Consider the following 19,429-nt stretch of genomic DNA (forward strand, 5'->3'; position numbering starts at 1 on the left):
TATCCTGCCTTGACAGAGTTCAAAATCGGCTTCAAAACCTAGTTGATGATGCCTATTTCTCTTTCCTGCAACCTCTTTTCCACAGAAAAGACATTGTGAGTCTGTCTCCGCTCTATTGTTATTTTCATGGCAAGTGCTCATCTAAAAACTCGCCTTGCTACAAGGACTATCAACAATTTCCCCACTCTATCTGTGCTTAAATCTAAATGGCGATTCCATGACCAAAGCTTCTTTCCTAGATCTACCCACATGTGGAACTCTGTTCTACTGGCTTGCTTTCCAGCTAACTACAATATGGTCGTCTTCAAGTCCAATGTAAACAAGTTCTTAAGCTGCTTACTTAAATAATCAAATTATGCCCAATTTACACCACTATTGATTATTATACTATTATCCTGGTGACCACTGTACACTCATTAACTCTTATCCTTGAGTAGTCTTCAGGACTTTATATATGGTGACTCCTTTGAGTAAAAAAGAAAGAAAAATGTAAGCATCTATTTAAAAATTTAGAACATATTAGCCTCCTAAAAATATCAATTTCTCATAATTAAAGCAGCAAAAATATTTTGGTATTCATGATTAACAATAGGAATAGAAAACTTGACAAAATTTGTGTATGACTTTTGATGAATATTTATATATTTTTTTTTTTTGTTGAAAACGCAAAATAGTAATAACAACAATTTTTTTTTTTTTTTTTTTACAAAGGAGTCACCCCTTATCAAAGCCCGGAGGCCACTCGAGGATGAGTGTACAGTGGTCAAAGGAAACATGTCAGTCATCGTTAGTAGTGGAAATTTGGTAAATTGGATTACTTAAAGGAGTGGCTCATCAAGAATTTGTTCACATTGGACTTGAAGACAACCATATTGTAGTCAGTTGGAAAGCAGGAAGACGGAACAGAGTTCCACAGACGTGTAGTTCTAAGAAAGAAGCTTTGTTCATGGAATTTACATTTAGGTTTAGGTACAGATAAAGAGTGGTGGAAATTATTGATAGTGGTTTCAGCTAGATAAGCGTTTTTTGTGACAGTAAGGATGGGGGGACAATAGATTGGAGCTCAGACGAGCATTTGCCATGACAATAACAATGAAGCAGAGATAGGCTTGCAACATCTCTTCTGTGGGAAAGAGGTTGCAGGAAAGAGAAAAAAGCATCCCCCACTAGGCTACAATGTCTATTTTGAACTCTGTCAAGGCAGGATAAGCTGCTTCTAGCAACTCCTGCTCAGATATGGCAACAGTACTTTATCATTGGAGATACTTGGCTCTTATACAGGTAGAGAATTGCATCAGCAGTGATATATCTACTTGAGTAGTATAACGATTCCACTATTTTTCCAACGACTTTGGCAATGAATTTGATGTATGTGTTATTTTTCATACCACGAGTAAAGGTCAATCTCAGAAGCTTGTCAAAACATGGAGCCTCTCCAAGACAAGAGCCATTCATTTCAATTGATGCCAGACAGAAATCAGAGCATTGATGATGTAAAGATAGAAGCTTGGTTTTAGATGCATTAAAATTAACCAACCATTTCTTTTCCCATTCTACCACATGCTCAAGATCAGAGGAGAGAGAATCGGAGAGAGCTTGGTTATTTACAGCCTTTGAAGTGTTGCCCTAGATGGTAATGTCGTCAGTGTAAATGTCTATGAATGATGTTAGGATGTGATTTAGGAGATTATTGATGTAGGTCAGGAAGAGGGAACCATCTTGGTAATTTTACAGATCTTGAAATGTTGCCATAGATGGTAGTGTTGTCAGCCTAAATGTATACGAATGATCTTTGGATGTGATTTTTGAGATCATTTATGTAGATCAGGGAAAGAGTTGGGCTCAGATGAACACCTGAGGGACTCCAGCATAAATACTGTGAGTTTCTGATTTCTGCCCATCAACCACTATTATGAACCTATCAGAGAGAAATGATTTAATAATTGAGAAGACATTTCCAGTGATACAGTAGCTGTAAATCTTGTTGAGTAGACCTTTATGCTATACCCTTTGATATGTCAAGAATTTGCCCTAGAAAGGAAGCCTCCATTGAGAGATTCGCTAATTCTAGGAGATATAACCGTTAGCTCATCTGCTGTAGATCTAGTAGAATGGACACCAGAGTGCATGTCACTAAGAATCATTTAATTTTAATGCAAAAATGTTTTATATTTTATTGCTCCAATAAAAGCTACCTTTGAACGTTATGAAACCATCTTTTCTTACATATGCCTATACAGCACTGTGTCTTAGTACAAGGCCAAGAATAGTTATTGTATTTTTCGGAGATTGATTTATTACTTTCATTTTTGCCATATTAACAAATTTGACAAAAGTGTATGTTACTGTGGTTATGGCAGTTTATTAATATTAATTTTTTTTTTTTTAAACAAAAACAAAAAATAGATGTATTACTTGAAACCATTTTTATGGTATATACAAACTAGTTTATAATCATTATTCATTTTTGGGGGCGAGGGGGTGGGAATCAGTAAAGTTCGTCAAAACTCCTAAACGTCTTTGACTTTGCCCATAGTAACATATTTTCAAGTTTTTCTTCTTCATTAAACATAATAAAACAAAACTTTTATGATAGATAGTTGAATTACATGCATATCATTCTAATCTGATACTGAAATTATTTTAATTAACAATCTGCAAAACATCCGTTAACTTAAATAATTTTCAATTTTGAGAGTTAAATATTGAGAATTAAAATATTCCATTTCAGTTGGTGTAAGCTAAAAAAAAATTCACATCAGATTATTTAGCAGAAACTTGAATATTTTAAATTTTGTAACGTTTTCTTTTTTTTATTTCTGAAACCAAACTGCTATTCCTATTTACATGTACTGCGAGATGTAATTCTAAACAGTCATTAATACATATTAACATATAATGTTATATATATATACTAGCAGGCCTTTTGGCATTTCCTGATCGTAAAATATGCTTAAATATGTTTTAAATTATGCAGATGTTGTATTTATTATAGAGCCAATTCTCTATTAATTATTAAATCATACCCAATATATAGTAGTGATTTCAAGAGTAAAAAAAATATATAACCTGTGTGCCATCAGCTAGACTCAAACCTAAAACATAGTTCTTCAGCCTTATTCGCTACCGTCTGAGCCATTAAATAATTTTTAAAAAGTAATGCTGTTTGATATATAAATGTGTATATTTGCACATATGTAGAAGAGTATTTTCAGTTAACTTTTTCAATTTTGACTCCTTATCTGCTATTTTTACCAAAATTGAATTTGTTCCACGGATCAAAATACTCTATATATCAAGTTTCAAGTCTGTTGACCAAAAATTGACAAGAGAGTTGAGTAGAGACCGTTCATTAGATAGGCAAGGTCACTTTTGTAGATATATACACACACGTGCTTATACATACTAGCTATCCCTACCCAGCGTAGCCATGAAACATTTAAAAAATTTATTTGTCATTCTGTAAATCTTTGATTCTAGCAATCGAAATTAGCAAATGCAGTGATTACTCAAATGGATCACAGATTGTGTCTATTAGCAAATCAAAACGTGTCTCACATAAAAAAAAAAACGTCTAGGAAGAGGGAGCATACAATATTTCGTATGAAAATATTCAGTATGTAATTTACAATTTCAAGATTGAAATATGAAATAACGATGCTACAAAAATGTTTTGTTAACTTTGTTCTTAATGTTCATAAATTACAGGAGGAGGACATACTTTGAGAGGATTAAGTACTCCCATTTCCTCTATAATATTGATAATCAAAGTAAAAACAGTCAATTTGATTAAATATTAAAATCCATGAAATCGTTTGAAAACAAAAAAATTGTTTTTAAAAACATTAGCTGATATTTGCCATAAATAACAATCTAAGCAGATTTCAATACATATATCGTACGAAAAAAACTATTTAAATAAAAAAAACTGTCAATGGACATCCTATTTTATGTATAAGATAAGAACCAGTTCATATATTTCTATATGAAATGGCATTTAGCACTGTTACTAGAATGTCTAATTTGCATATTGTTTCTTTTTTTAAAAGCAGGTTTTAATAAATACCTGTCTGGAATTGTGGGTTTTAAATTTCATTGATTTATTTTAAGACATAAGCAACAGTTTTTGTATACATTTTATTGAATACTTTTCTAAAATAATGACCATTTGTTATTTTAATAGATTCACAAAGTATTAATTATTTGTGTCTGCAGAACACGTTTGTTAATTTGAATAATTGTAGAACTTTCAAACCGTTTATGCTTACATATAATTTTATCTTATCCACTAATTAGTAATGCAGAAGTTGGTAATTATAATGACTCCATTGTGTTAGCATTTGTAGTTTACATTTTTGTATTAAGTTCATAATGGTAACGTTTATGTTTCAATGATTACCTAATGTTCGAACTGTATTTCAATTAGGGACTTGAAAATAGTACAATGTTGAGATAATAATGACACCAATCCTATACTGCATGAAAAGTTATATTAAAATTTTCTCTTTTCAGTCATGTTTTCTTATTTTTTTTATTTTTTTAGGATAGTTTTCTTCTTACTTTATTCATTATGGTAATTATACATTTTCCTACATAGCTGTATCTATCTTTAGTTAACATGAGGTTGTTTGCACAGCAATCGAGAAGGCTAACATGCTTGTCAGTCGCTTTGCCTCAAACTCCACATTGGACCCAGCAAACTACTTGCTCCCTGAGTTTCCTTTACAGACAGACGCCACACTAGATGATCTGAAAAAATCACCCCTTCTCCAGTGCATGATATCATAAAACTCCAAGACATCTCAAAAGCATGTGGATACAATCTCATCCCGGCTGTGCTATTAAAAAAATGCTTTGCTGAGGTTGCCCAAGTCCTCTCCAAACAAATGCCTTAACAAATCTTGCTTTCCTGACTGCTGGAAAACTGCTTCTGTAATACCAGTTTACAAGAATTCTGGTGAAAGAACTGGCCCATTAAATTATTGCCCCATTAACTTCCTCCTGCTTTTTGCCAAAATATTTGAGTCCATAGTTAACCAAGCTCTAGTTCAGCTGCTAAACTTCTGACTGACCAACAATATGGAATTCTAACTGTGATCTCTGAACGTATATACCATACACTGAACAAAGCAGAGGAGGGTAGAGCGGCAGCCTTAGATATATCTAAGGCTTTTGACAGGATTTGGCATGATGGTCTTCTCAGGAAAATCAGATCATACGATATCACTGGATAAATACTTAACCTAATTAAATCCTTCTTAAATAAGAGAAGAATCCAGGTTGTCCTCAACGATCGTACATCTAAACAATATAATATAAATGTCGGTGTACCTCAGGGGTCTATCCTTGGACCATCATTATTTCTAATATTCACAAATCACCTCAGATAAAATTGTTTCTGAGATGGGTATATTTGCTAATGACACCATGCTCTATAACAGGCATGAGGGGAAAACAAATCAACACATAGTTAAGGAAATGGCAGAAACACTAGAGGAAGACCTCCAATCTGCAGTGGAATGGAGACAAAAATGGATGGTCTCATTCAATGCTGCCAAGACTAAGCTTGTTTCCTTCAATAATTACAAGAAACCCTTTCAACCACCAATTACCTGAAAGTACTTTGTTCAAACTCATTGGCTCTCTACTGTACTAGAAAGCTACTTACGCCTGAATATATCCTGTATCTCTACAAGGCAACCATTCACTCATGTATGGAGTAGTATTGTTGTCACATTTTGGCTGGTGCATCTGCTACTAGTCTCTCGCTCCTGGACAGGGTTCAAAAGAGTCCCAAATCTGATAGGTCCTGAACTGTCATCTAAGCTTCAGCTTCTGCCCCATCGATGAGATGTTGCATCCCTCTACCTGTTCTACAAGTATTTTAATGGTGGATGCTCTGACGAACTGCAAGCCCTTGTACCCTCTTAACATAAATACCCCTGATAAACTTGACAAGCAGCAAAATCCCACCCTTACAGAGTAGAGATCCCTAGATGTAAGAAAACTTTCTACTCTAATAGTTTCTTCCCTAGAACTGCTAGACTTTGGAACTACCTTCCGGATTCCTGCTTTTCCAACTGTACTGACATGCAGAAGTTCAAGTGTAATGTGAATAAACATCTTGTTGTTCAACTCCCTACATAGTATCCCTGCAACTTATGGCTCCGATAGTCCGCTACGTCAAAGTGGCACTGTGCCTTGCTTGCGGTGAAAATGGAATTAAAAGAAAAAAAAAACATCTGTTCTTTTCTGGGAACACTTCTCTGAAGCTATCAGTTACAGATAAGCAGTAAAAAGAACTCCCCTCCCCCTCGCATTCTGATAAAAATGAGACACGCCCTGCCATATTAATTATTGTCTTCATTCAGTTAAACATCAAGTCAATGTTTATCTCCCACTAGTTTTCTTCATTATTTTGTATACTTAATTTTAGATAATTGAAGGTTTTATTATTGTATTTTAAAAACACCAGTAAGTGCAACATAACATTTGAAATGGATCTTTTTTGTATAATGCATATTATTTATAGACTAGCTAAGCCATGTCATGGCGGTGCCTAGGAAAATAGTTTAACTCAAGACATTCCATGCCCAACCTTGAATGATTCAGCGCGATCTCATTCATCTGTTTTCGCTTGTGTATACTAATCTATGGTGGTAACTTGAACAGGATAAAATTCATTTTACTTTATTGGATATTTGTCCAATTGAATAAAAATGTCAACTAATGTCCATAATTTCAAAATAAAACTTGCTATAAGAATGAAAGTTGGTAATTGAAGTTTATGGAAAAAAATGATAATGTTAATATTTAGAAACCAATTATTAACATGTTAAGTATTCTGGATCTCCACCTAACAGTTTAATAAAAAAGATACTGTAGAAATATCAAAATATATTTACATATTTATATTTACATATAAAAAGGGATAGAACGTTTTACGTTTCTTTTTACTTCGAGGTTTTGTTTTTTGTGAAGGTGATCCATCCAAGCCGATTGTGTGATTTGCATGTGTTTGCCCGTCATTTTCTATGAAAATTCTGATACCTTTGATTTTTGTGAAATTTTAACAATAGCAATCTAATTGTCACGACCACAGTCTTGAAATCAAAAAATTTTAAAACACTGAACCTCTTCCACACATCAGAGAAACTTTTGTATCTTACAAAATACAAAGTTTCTCTTATGTGTAGAGACTACAGTTGTTCAAGATCCGTGAGTACGTTTGTCCATGTTCTATATTTTCCCATTTTATTGTGAAGGAGATCAGTGCTTTTTTTTTTTAATTCCCAGATTATCTTCGTGAGAATTATGTCCGATTATCTGGTCTTGTTTCTGAAAGTAAAAATTATACAAACTGTAACATAGAAATCATCATCATACACGATTTACTTCTAAAATAATCGATTATCATGAATTTTAGAACACAATAGCTAAGGATAAGGGATTGTAAGATGAGTTATATTTATTTTTATGAAAAGGTGGTTAAAAGAGTAGGAGCTTTTCATGAAAATTCGGATACCTCTGATGTTTGTTAAATTTAAAAATAAGTATTAGACAGCAATTAGTAAACATTCTCTAAATTTCAGTTTCATTGGAGTATTTTAAAGGATTCTTAAAGTATATGAGCATAACCTTTCATTTGAAAATTCAAATATGTCAGATTTGCATCAAATTTTATCCATAATCATTAGACACCAATTAAGCAAGATTCCTAGAATTTTAATTTTTTTAAACCTTAAACTCGAGATATTTTCTAGAATCCAAATCATGTATGGCATTTTAATCAAAATTAGAAGAAAATGATTCTAAACATAAGGTTTAGTATCATTATGTCTTGATTTAATCTTTGTGAGTATGTGGCACAAAACGTCTGTTCTGGGAAATTAATTTTACCCATCCGGTATTCTCAATCATTAACAAAGCTTGATGGAATTGCCAAAGTCATGGTTAATGAAACATAAGAATTAAATAAAAATCTACATTACACATATGACTAAAATGGAAAAGAAAAGTGGACTAGCAACAAAAACTTACTGGATTGTAATAGTGTCTATTGTCTAATACATTGCCCTTTGTTAATCTCTATATCTCTTTAACACGCCCCATATTTTGAAAGAAAAAAAAAACATTTCATTCAGTAATCTCAGGCAATAAATCGTCATTCTGGTTTTGTTTTGAAAAATAGTAATAAAAATTTAAGAAATATTAGGCATTACCTCTTTCTTTCTGTGAGGTGGAATGGATTTGTTATTTCTTGTTTGAAACTGTCATCTTTTTTTATTTTTTTTTAAAATCAAATTTTACCCCAAACAAGGCGCAGTGCCACTTTGAAGTAGGGGGCTACTATCGGGGACATTGCAAGGCACATTATAAAGAGAGATGAGTCGCAAGATGTTTGTTCACATTACACTTGAACTTCTGCATGTCAATATAGTTGGGAAAGCAGAATCCCGGAAGGGAGTTCCAAAATCTAGCAGTTCTGGGGAAGAAACTATTGGAGTAAAAGGCTTTCTTACACCTAGGATCTCTACTCTAAAGGGGTGGGACTTAGCTGCTTGGCGGGTTTTTCGGGGGTAGTTATGTCATGGAGGTACAAGTGCTTGTAGTTCGTCAGAGTATTCACTATTAAAGTACTTGTAGAATAGGCAGAGGTATGCAACACTTTGTCGGTGGGACAGAGGCTGAAGCCTAGATGACAGTTCAGGCCTATCAGGTTGGCGACTCTCTTTTGAACCCTGTCCATGAGCGAGACTAGTAGCAGATGCACCAGCCCAAATATGAAAACAGTACTCCATACATGGGCGAATGGTGGCCTTAAAGAGGTACAGGATACTTTCAGGCGTAAGTAATTTTCTAGCATGGTAGAGAGAGCCCACCTTCTTTGCAGCAGCCTTGGCAATGCTCTCAATGCAGTTATTCCAGTTCATGTTCCCTGTAAACGTTAGGCCAAGGAGTTTAAAGGACGTACTTTCAGGTACTGTGTTCTTGACCATTGCTATTGGTGGTAGAGAAGGTTTCTTGTAATTATTGAAGGAGACAAGCTGAGTCTTGGCAGCATTGAATGTGACCATCCATTTTTGTCGCCATTCCACTACAGATTCGAGGTTATCCTCTAGTGTTTCTGCCATTTTCTTAGATGTGTGTTCATTTGTTTTCTCCTCGTGCCTGTTATAGAGAGTGGTGTCATTAGCAAATATACCCATCTCCTATTGGATTGTGTAGTGGACTTTCGGTCAGTGTTCAAGTTGTGGATAACTTGGCAAAGACTAAAGTTACCTCTCATGAAAGAGGAGAACTATTTATGGCACAATGGGAGATTCCATTGTGCACACATGGGCCAGTCTATTCTTTGGATTATGATTGGCTGAATCACCTGATTGGATATGCTTGTACATAAATACAAGTCCTCAGTCCAGCTCAATCTGGTGTCAGTCTTGTGCATAAGCTGAACCCTTGGTAAGTGTTGCTGCTATTATTATTATTATTATTATTATTATTGTTGTTGTTGTTGTTATTGACTACTACAGTTCTTTTGATTATTCTACATCTCCAAAACAATTTTATCAAGGAGGTCATTTATGAATATCAGGAATAATAAAGGTCCCAGGATAGACCCCTGAGGTACTCCCGCATTTATATCATATTGTTTAGATGTACGACCGTCGAGGACAACTTGGATTTTTCACTTACTTAAGAAGGATTTAATCTTGGAATGAGTGCTGATTTAACTGAAAAGTGTGTGATATTTTTCAGAATTGCAAGTTTCATTAAAGTCAGTAAAATTATATTGACTGTGATATGAGTTGAATTCATGCTTTCTATGACTCTAGTTTATTTGAACCAGTTCTAGTGAGCTTGGAGAGTATACATACAACTTCTAATAATAAATAACATTGATGCAAAAGTTTAGAAAATCAGTGGTACTGCAAAATTTATTTTGCGTGTTGCTTGTTCTAGAATGCTTAACACCTATTTGATTGGGAGTGGGGATCAATTACTTCATGATCCTTTGAAATTTGAAAGGAAACTATTGAATAGGAAGTAATTGCTGGCTTAAAAATTCTTTATAAATCCTCATGTATTGTCGAAAAGTTTTAAAAATTATTTACATCTAATAATTTTATAGAGTTTTAAACAACATTAACTTAACAAAGTTAAATTTTTATAAAAGTTTAGTACAATAATTAATTTAATGTTATTGTAATAATTAAATTAAACTTCTAAGCAAAAAGCTGCAAAACAAAAACGAAAGTAATGACTTCAACTTGATACAGCTAGTACGTATGTTCAATTTTTGGCCCACCAAGTTGGATTTGAACCTTAGAATTCACCCTTGTCCGTTCATCAGTTCATTCTAAAACTTAATGACTACTCATTACTTTTTTCTGAAATTTTGCATGAAGTTACAACTAGGCAAGAGAGGAAACGTAACATTCTCGGAATTTTGATAAAAATTTTGCTTACGTCCCCAGGTAGTCAAAAGGGGTCATAATGGCCAAAAATAGCACTTTTCGAGACATAGAATTATGTCTATTTTATATTTTAAACATAGAATTATGTTTTTTAGATTTTGCAGAAAATTACCAAAAAGCAAAACCACATAGATATGCATCTGGAAACCTAATATTTTATCCTGGGGTAGAAATGGTGATTTTTTTTTTTTTTTTTAGCCCAAAAGAGACAAAAATAGCACATTTTGGGGATATAGAATCTTTTCCGACCATTAGATTTTGCTGAAAATTGCCTAAATGCAAGATCACATAGATATACATCTGAAACCGTAATATTTTTGACTATGAGAAAATTCTGGTTGCATCCTTGGGGGTCAAAAGCGATCAAAAATAGGGGGTTTTAGCCTAAAATTGCAAAAAATAACACTTTTTAGGACACAGAATCTTTTCCAATCATTAGATTTTGCTGAAAATTACCCAAAAGCAAAACCACATGATTGCTATCTGAAAACGTAATATTTGACTCTGGGAAAATTCTGGCTTCGTTTCCAGAGGGTAAAAAGGGGTTAAAAAAAGAAAAAAAGAGTGAATTTTTTGAAATCAAAATGAAAAATTCTAGTTTGTTTCACTTTCTCAGATAATTTTTTTTAGGTTATTTCTCTTTAATTATTAAGCTTTTATTGCTTTTTTTTTTTTTTTAATATTGTTCCTATTTACTTGCCTTCCCACGAGGGCAGAGTTAGACACCAGGTCGGTTATTAATGTGAGGAAAATCTAGCTCCCAAAAAGGGACACTCTAGAAAGGAACAAAAATAAAAAATTGCTTCAGTCTAGAAAGATATTAATTTCTACATTGAATTTGAATGAAAATTGTTTTTTTGGCACTTATATATTTATATTATATGGATGGCGCCATTGTTAGGGGGGATAACTCCAATTTCTTCTGGGAATAGTTACAAAACACTTCTCTTCCATGTTAAATGCATTTCTAAATAACTAGCAGTTCAGCCTGGCTTAGCTCGGGCCCTATGTACTGTTCCTAACTTGCCCTATGTGTGAATACACTTTATGTAAGATTTAAAATGTTTAGACCAAAATTTGTCTGAGTAATTTCATAGCGACCGCAAAGGTAAATTTTTGTTTAACTTTGACCCCAATTTTGACCCCTTAACATTTATTATTTTGGTCTCAAATCAAAGTACAAAGTTTTAACCATTTCCAAGTTACCTACATCTAAAATTTCAACTCTTTAAACCCGAAATTGATGGAGTTTGGTAGAGTCTGCACAGGTCAACTCTTTCAGCTGCGACTTCTTGGCAGCCAAATTGTCACCCAAAAACTGATTAAAAAGCTTGCTGCATGTCTGAATACCCATTATGTATAAATTTCAAATGTTTAGACCCAAAATTGGCTGAGTAGTTTGCTAAACATCGCAAAGTTCAAATCTTTTGAAGTTTGACCCCTTGGCAGCTCAGATTTTCGATTCAAACCGATTAAAAAGCTTGCCCTATCTCTGAATTCACTTTATGTAAAATTTCAAATATTTAGACCAAAAATTGGCTGAGTAATTTGGTAGAGACAGTAGAGATCAAATTTTTTAAAACTTTTACCCCAATTTTGACTTAACATTTATTTTTTGGGGCTCAAATCAAATTAAAAAGTTTGATCCATGTCTAAGTAACCTACATTTAAAATTAAGTGTTTAGACCCAAAATGGACAGGAGTTTGGTAGAGTTTTCAAAAGTCAAATCGTTGAACTTTGGCCCCTTGACAGCCAAATTTCTGGCTGAAAACTGATTAAAAAGATTTTCCCAAATCTCAATACCCCTTTTGTCAAATTTTGAGTCTCTAGACCGAAAATTGACAGTTATTTGGTAGGGAAATGTACACACAGACATTTTCACTTTTATAGATATACTAGCATGGTTGCCCGGCGTTGCCCAGATGTTTGGAGGTGTGTGTTGAGCAAAAAAAAAAAAAAAGTGGTAGTAGGAAGGCTGGCGCGAATCTGTATTGTGAAGGAGGAAAAGAACAGGTAAAAAATCTGACGTCTTTGCTGTTAGGACCACCGTAAAACCAGAAGTGATGTAGGTTTAAATTAAGGCTAGACAATCGAAAAGAGGGGATGACTTTCGAAAATATCGGCAAAAAAAGCGACCCCTCCCTGTAGAAAAGTTCCCAGTTGAGGGTGAAGAAATTAATGTTTTTAGCCAATTTTTCGGTATTTGTCGTCTGAAGGGTAAAGCTTCAAAACGATATTGATATTGTGAAAATCCGTCGCCTCTGTCGAAAGTTTTAGGCAGACATGCAAACATACATACATACATTTATATATTGGTAGCTCTTTATATATTGGTAGCTCTTTATATATTGGTAGCTCAAAATTTCGACCTAAACCGATTAAAAAGCTTGCCATATCTCTGAATACTCTTTATGTAAAATTTCAAATGTTTAGACCAGAAATTGTCTGAGTAATTTGGTAGAGACTGCAGAGGTCAAATTTTTTTAAAACTTTGACCCCTATTATAACCCCTTAATATTTATTGTTTTGAGCTCAAATCAAGTTAAGTTAGATCCATGTCCAAGAAACCTATATCTAAAATTTCAAGTGTTTAAACCCCAAATTATCGGAGGAGTTTGGTAGAGTTCTCAAAGGTCAAATCGTTGAACTGTGACCCCTTAACAGCCAAATTTCTGGCCGAAAACGGATTACAAAGATTTTCCCAAATCTCAATACCCTGTATATCAAATTTCGAGTCTGTAGACTGAAAATTGACAGAGTTATTGAGTATATAGTTTTAATTATTGTCACTGTTGAATTAGGTTGAAAAGTTGCGCCTCCTATTAGTCATTCAATGAAACCCAAAACAAAAAAAATGACCCTTATCCCTGAGTGGCTTCCATCCCTTGATAAGTGATGATCACTGTGTAAAAAAAAAAGAAAAAAAAATGTCCCGCCTGTGGAATGCATAAGTGCCTCACGGTTGAAAAATTGCATCACCCTATCGTTCGTTCAATAAAACCCAACAAAGCAAAATGGCTCTGCCCCATATAATGCATAAGTACCTTATATTTTGATGCAATGTTTTTACAATTTTATTTTGATAAAATAAATGATGCTTTTGCATTTAATGTCCTGCGCTATTTCTTAAATAGTATGTGCAACTTAAATTCAAGTTTTACAATATCATTTTTATTAAATTGTTAGGTGATAGCTCACATTCTCCTCCCCGTGTTAAATAATAGGTTTCTAAATATTAACGTTATTATATCAGTGCTGGTCGTTAAATGCAAAAGCACATGTTATTTTTTGTCGCATTTAGCTGGTAAACACAAATTTCACAAATTTCTTTATTTTATTAATAATTAATTTTCTATCTCGTTTTTCATAAATTTTGGATATGTTTGTATTCTTGCCATGACAATTACGTAGGTACCATTTGTTTTATGTGAAATTCAATATTTCGTTTGCTCAAATAATATAGAAACACCAATTGCCCATTTACCGCAAAAAAAGTGGCTTCTTTTTTGAATTTAGCCTTTTTTTTTTAAACATTTGGCTTTGAAAAATAGTCATAGTCTGGCAACTGTGTATCTTTGCCCATGTCATATGTAAGTGCCAAACCCGCTATAACTTGCTCTTTTTAAGTTATCATTTTTATTATTACTAGCAGTTCAGCCTGGCTTTGCTCGAGCCCTATGTACTGTTCATAACTTTATGTGCATATATATATATATAAATAAAATGGGTTAATAAATTCCAACGAAAGAAAAATGTATATTAAAATAAGGGAGTAGTCACCAACAATGTGTATTTTTTAACATTATTTTATTATTCCGTGTCTTGGTTTTTCATTGAGAATTATGTTTGGATCATTGTAATAATGTTTTTAAGTCATTGAAATCGTTTACGCGCGTTTCAGACGGTCTGTGATGCGTCCTCGTCAGAAATTATTTTCAAATGTGTAAAAAAAGCGTCCACGTAGAAATTATTTTTAAATGTGTAAAAATAGTTAATTTGAAGTTTTTCCAAGGGGTGGAGGCTTGTAAGTGTTTATTATTCATTGGTATGCTGAATTTTTATTGCTTTTTTATTTGGCTTGTCCAGGGAGACGTTGACCTCGCTGTAGTCGCTATCTCTTTCTGCTAATGTTTTTTTCTTTTCCTTTAGGGTGGGGTAGGGTGTGTGTGTGTGTTTGTGTGTGTGTGTGTTTGTGTGTGTGTGTGTTTACTTTTATTGGTTTGGGAATGTGTATATTGTTTTATAGTATTTTTTTTTTTTTTTTTTTTTACACAGTGATCACCACTTATCAAGGCCCGGAAGCCACTCAGGGATAAGGGTTATTGCAAGTACATTACGTTAGTGAGGAGATTTGATGAAGTGTTTACTTAAGGGGGCGGTTCATTAGGAATTTGTTAACATTAGACTTGAAGACATCCAAGTTGTAGTCCGGTGGGAAGCAGGCAGACGGAACAGAGTTCCACAGGCGTGCAGTTCTAAGAAAGAAGCTTTGCTCATGAAATCCGCGTTTTGATTTAGGCACAGATATAGAGTGGAGGAAATTTTTCACAGTGGATTCAGCTAGACGGGTGTTTTTCGTGAAAGATTGGCGAGGGGGGACCAGAGATTGGAGTTCAGACGAGCACCTGCCATGAAAATAACGATAAAACAAGGATAGGCTCGCAACGTCTCTTCTGTGGGAGAGGGGTTGCAGGGCAGGTAGAGTATTTTGGGGTTATTTGCTTCCTTAGGAATGCGGCTGTGGTCCGAGGTCGTTACTAATGTGTATGTGTGGGTAGGGGAGGACTGGCTCTTCTGAAATAAGGGTAGGGGTGCTTTCATTCTATTTTGATATTTATTTTTTGGATTCTTGGATTTTAGTATTGTGATTTTTCATTTTAGTCTTATATTATGTTTGTTTAGAAAGAGGGGTGTATTTAAAATAGGGGATTTTTTTAATGTTTCTATTTATTTGTCTCCCCATGTGGGTATGGCCAGACCCAGGATCGGTTCCTAGTGTGGGGAAGATTTTGTTCCCCAGAGGGGGGGGGGCAATTGGAGGGGGTATAGGTATGGGAGGGGGATGATAGAAGGGATGATAGTTGTTTCAGTCATGAGGGGGTTCTCCTCCACTGACTGAGGAGGGAGCGAGGTGTTAGAACAGATATTATACTATGGTTCTAGGTGTCTCCTAGTGTTGTTGGTTTCGAGGTTAAGTAGGGTTGGTATTGTTCAGTGGGTTGTATTAGAGATAGGGGTTTTATGTCTGTGTGTGGTAGTATGCGCTTACGTGTGTGTGTTTTAATGTGTCGGTTCTGATTTATGTGTGGGTGGGTGTATGTGTATGGGTGTGCATGCGAGTGTACTTTGCATTTCATGTTTTTTGTGTGATGGTATTAGGCTCTGTTCAGTTCAGGAGTGAATCTGGTGATGAAGTTTTTTTACTGTGTAAGTAAATAAAAATAATTGTCTGTTTGGAAGATTGGCATTATTTTGAAGCTGTTTCCACTGCATGTGTGTACGTGCTTTGAAACATAGGTGTCTGTTATCTGCAATTTTGATGTTGCTCTTATGTAAGGCCACTCTATTGCTGAAATTTTTGGTGGCGCCTATGTAGGATTTGTTGCATGTTCTGCATCTTAGTGCATATACTACATTTCTGGAGGTGCAATTTAGATCCTTTTTTATTTTGAATGTTTGTGCTGGGTTTTTGAATGTGTATGTGTTACCTTCTATTATTATATCACATACTCCACATCGTGGTTTGTTGCATTTTGTAACTCCTTTTGTAGTATGTGGGACGAGTTTTGAGGAAGTTAGGATGTGTTTTAAGTTTTTGGGTTGGCGTTTGCTTTTTATTATTTTTGTTGTTTTAAGTATGTTGTTTAGTTTGTCGTTCTGATTGAGGAGGATAAGGTTTTTGTTATCTGTGTGAATAGTTCTGGGTTGTTTGTGTTGTGTGTAGAGATGTATGCTAGAATTTGTTCTTTGTTGTGTTCTTTTGGGGTTCTTAGTTGGTCTATTGGAATTTTTTCAGCCAGTTCAATACCTTTCTGTATTAGTGGTAGTGGGTACCTCTTTTCCGCAGTGTTATTTGTAGTTCATTCAGTCTAGTTGAACGGAGGTGTCTGTCTGTTACTATGGTGCAGACTCTACGTGCTAGGGAGTAGGGTATTGATTTTAGACAGTTTTTAGGATGGTGGCTTTTGAAGTGGAGGTATTGTTGAGTGTCTGTGGGTTTGTGGTAGATGTCTGTGATTATGTTGTTGTTTTTTATTGTTACTAGGATGTCTAGGAAAGGTAGTTCTGTGGGGCTTTGTTCTAGTGTGAAGTTTATTTTTGGGTGTAGATTTTGTAGCAAAGTGTGGAGTTCTTTGATATCCCCCCATGAGGTTCTCCAGAGGATAAAGCAGTCGTCTAGGTATCTTTTCCAAGATTTTATGAAGAGTGTTTGTATATTGTGCCCGTACTTTTGCTCTATCCTTTCATAAAGGTCTCTTCTAGGAAGGCGAGTGTAAGGGTGGCATATGTCGGTGCCATTTTGGTACCCATTGCTGTGCCTAGTATTTGGATGTAGTTGTCTTTATTGAATTGGAAGGAGTTGTTATTGAGGATTATGTCGATGCTATCAATCACGAATTGTTTATTGAATCTGGGGTGTAAAGTCTGTGTATGTTTGTCAATCCAATATGCGATAGCTTCTTTTCCTAGATTGTGTGGGATATTGCTATATAGGCTGCTAACATCGAATGTGGCTAGTATAGTCCCATCGTCTACTGTTTGTGGTAGGGAGCTAAGGAAGTGTGTGTTATCTCTTACAAAACTTCTGAGTAGATTGGTGAAGGGCTGTAATAGTATATCTATTAGGTTGCTAAGTCTGCTTGTTGAGCATGATGGTCCTGCTACTAGGGGTCTGAATGTGAGATCGTTGGGGTTTGGGGTGCTTATGTATTCCGACTTTTGTATGTTGATGGCATGTCTTACCTGGTTAGATTTGTGTATTTTGGGTAGCCCATAGAAGATGTTTGTTTTTGTTGTGAAGTTTGTAAGGAAGTCTTTTTCTTTTTTAGTTAATGTACTATTGTATGTTGTGCAGAGTTTTGTTATTTTAGATATGGTTGTGTCGTCTATGTTAGAGCTAATTGTTTTGTAATAATTTTCGTTCCCTAGTGATTCTGAAATTTTTGTTTTGTAGAAGTTCTTATTCATTATAACTAGTGCACTACCTTGACTGCTTCCTTTATAACTAAGGAAGCAAATAACCCCAAAATACTATAAAACAATATACACATTCCCAAACCAATAAAAGCAAAAACACACACACACACACACACACACACACACACACACACACACACAAAAACCCTACCCCACCCTAAAGGAAAAGAAAAAAACATTAGCAGAAAGAGATAGCGACTACAGCGAGGTTAACGTCTCCTTGGACAAGCCAAATAAAAAAAGCAATAAAAATTCAGCATACCAATGAATAATAAACACTTACAAGCCTCCACCCCTTGGAAAAACTTCAAATTAACTATTTTTACACATTTGAAAATAATTTCTGACGAGGACGCTTTTTTTACACATTTGAAAATAATTTCTGATGAGGACACATCACAGACCGTCTAAAACGCGCGTAAACGATTTCAATGACTTAAAAACATTATTACAATGATCCAAACATAATTCTCAATGAAAAACCAAGACACGGAATAATAAAATAATGTTAAAAAATACACATTGTTGGTGACTACTCCCTTATTTAAATATATATATGTATGTATATTAAAAAGTTTGACTCATCTCCAGGTAATCTTCATCTAAAATTTCAAGTGTTTTAACCCAAAATTGGTGGAAGAGTTTGGTAGAGTCTGCACAGGTCAACTCTTTCAGCTGTGACTTCTTGGCAGCCAAATTGTCACCCAAAAACTGATTAAAAAGCTTGCTGCATGTCTGAATATAAAATTTCAAATATTTAGACCCAAAATTGGTTGAATAGTTTGCTAGAGACCGCAAAGGTAAAATCTTTTGAACTTTAACCCCTTGGCAACCAACCAAACTTTTGGCCAAAAACTGATTAAAAAGCTTGCCCTATGTCTGAATATGTAAAATTTCAAATGTTCAGACCAGAAATTGACTGAGTAACGCAGAGGTCAAATTTTTTTTTAACTGTGACCCCAATTTTTACCCCCTTAACATTTATTGTTTTGAACTCAAATCAAATTAAAGACTTTGATCCATGTTCACGTAACCTACATCTAAAATTTCAAGTGTTTAGACCCAAAATTGGCGGAGGAGTTTGGTAGAGTTTTCAAAGGTCAAATTCTTGAACTTTTACCCATTGACAGCCAAATTTCTGGCCAAAAACTGATTAAAGAGCTTTTCCCAAATCTCATATGTCATATCTGGAGTTTGTAGACTGAAAATTGACAGAGTAGTTTGGTAAGGAAATTAGATACACACACACACACAGACAATTTCACTTTTTATATTACAAACATGGTTTAAGTAGAGATAATTTGTTTGGAAGAAATGTCAAAATCATTTCACTCTAAAGAACTTTATGTGACTGAAATAGGAATTAACACAGCAATCTGGCAAATTATTCATTTTATTTTTTCATTTAATAACAAAAACTATTAGCATTACTCGGTTTTCCAAAGTTTTCAAATTTATTTCTTTTTCATTTGAACAAAAATTCTATAAATTTAATGCATTCCGGTTAGATAAATTGTTAAATTTTTCTTTCTTTTTTTTTTTAGGTGAGGATTGGTATTAATTTTTATTGCTTGGTTTATCGTTCTCATTTTGGTAGTTGTTCTAACAATAGAATCTTTTCCAACCCTCAGATTTTGCTGAAAATTACCCAAAAGCAAGACCATTATTTTTCATTATTACAATTTTCCTTTTTGTATTTAATATACATTCAAAATATAAAGAAAAGAAAATGCACAAAACCTTTTTGTCAACA

The 19,429-nt window shown here is 34.3% G+C and overlaps 1 protein-coding gene across 5 annotated transcripts in view; it reads left to right on the forward strand.

Moving 5' to 3' along the window:
- Window positions 1-19,429, forward strand: part of LOC145288909 (putative nuclear hormone receptor HR3) — a 938,903-nt gene that overhangs the window by 470,672 nt on the left and 448,802 nt on the right. The gene's annotated exons all lie outside the window — the stretch shown is intronic.

Source organism: Euprymna scolopes, chromosome 2, assembly GCF_053919585.1.
Source record: "Euprymna scolopes isolate OS-2025 chromosome 2, ASM5391958v1, whole genome shotgun sequence".
Taxonomy (NCBI): domain Eukaryota; kingdom Metazoa; phylum Mollusca; class Cephalopoda; order Sepiida; family Sepiolidae; genus Euprymna; species Euprymna scolopes.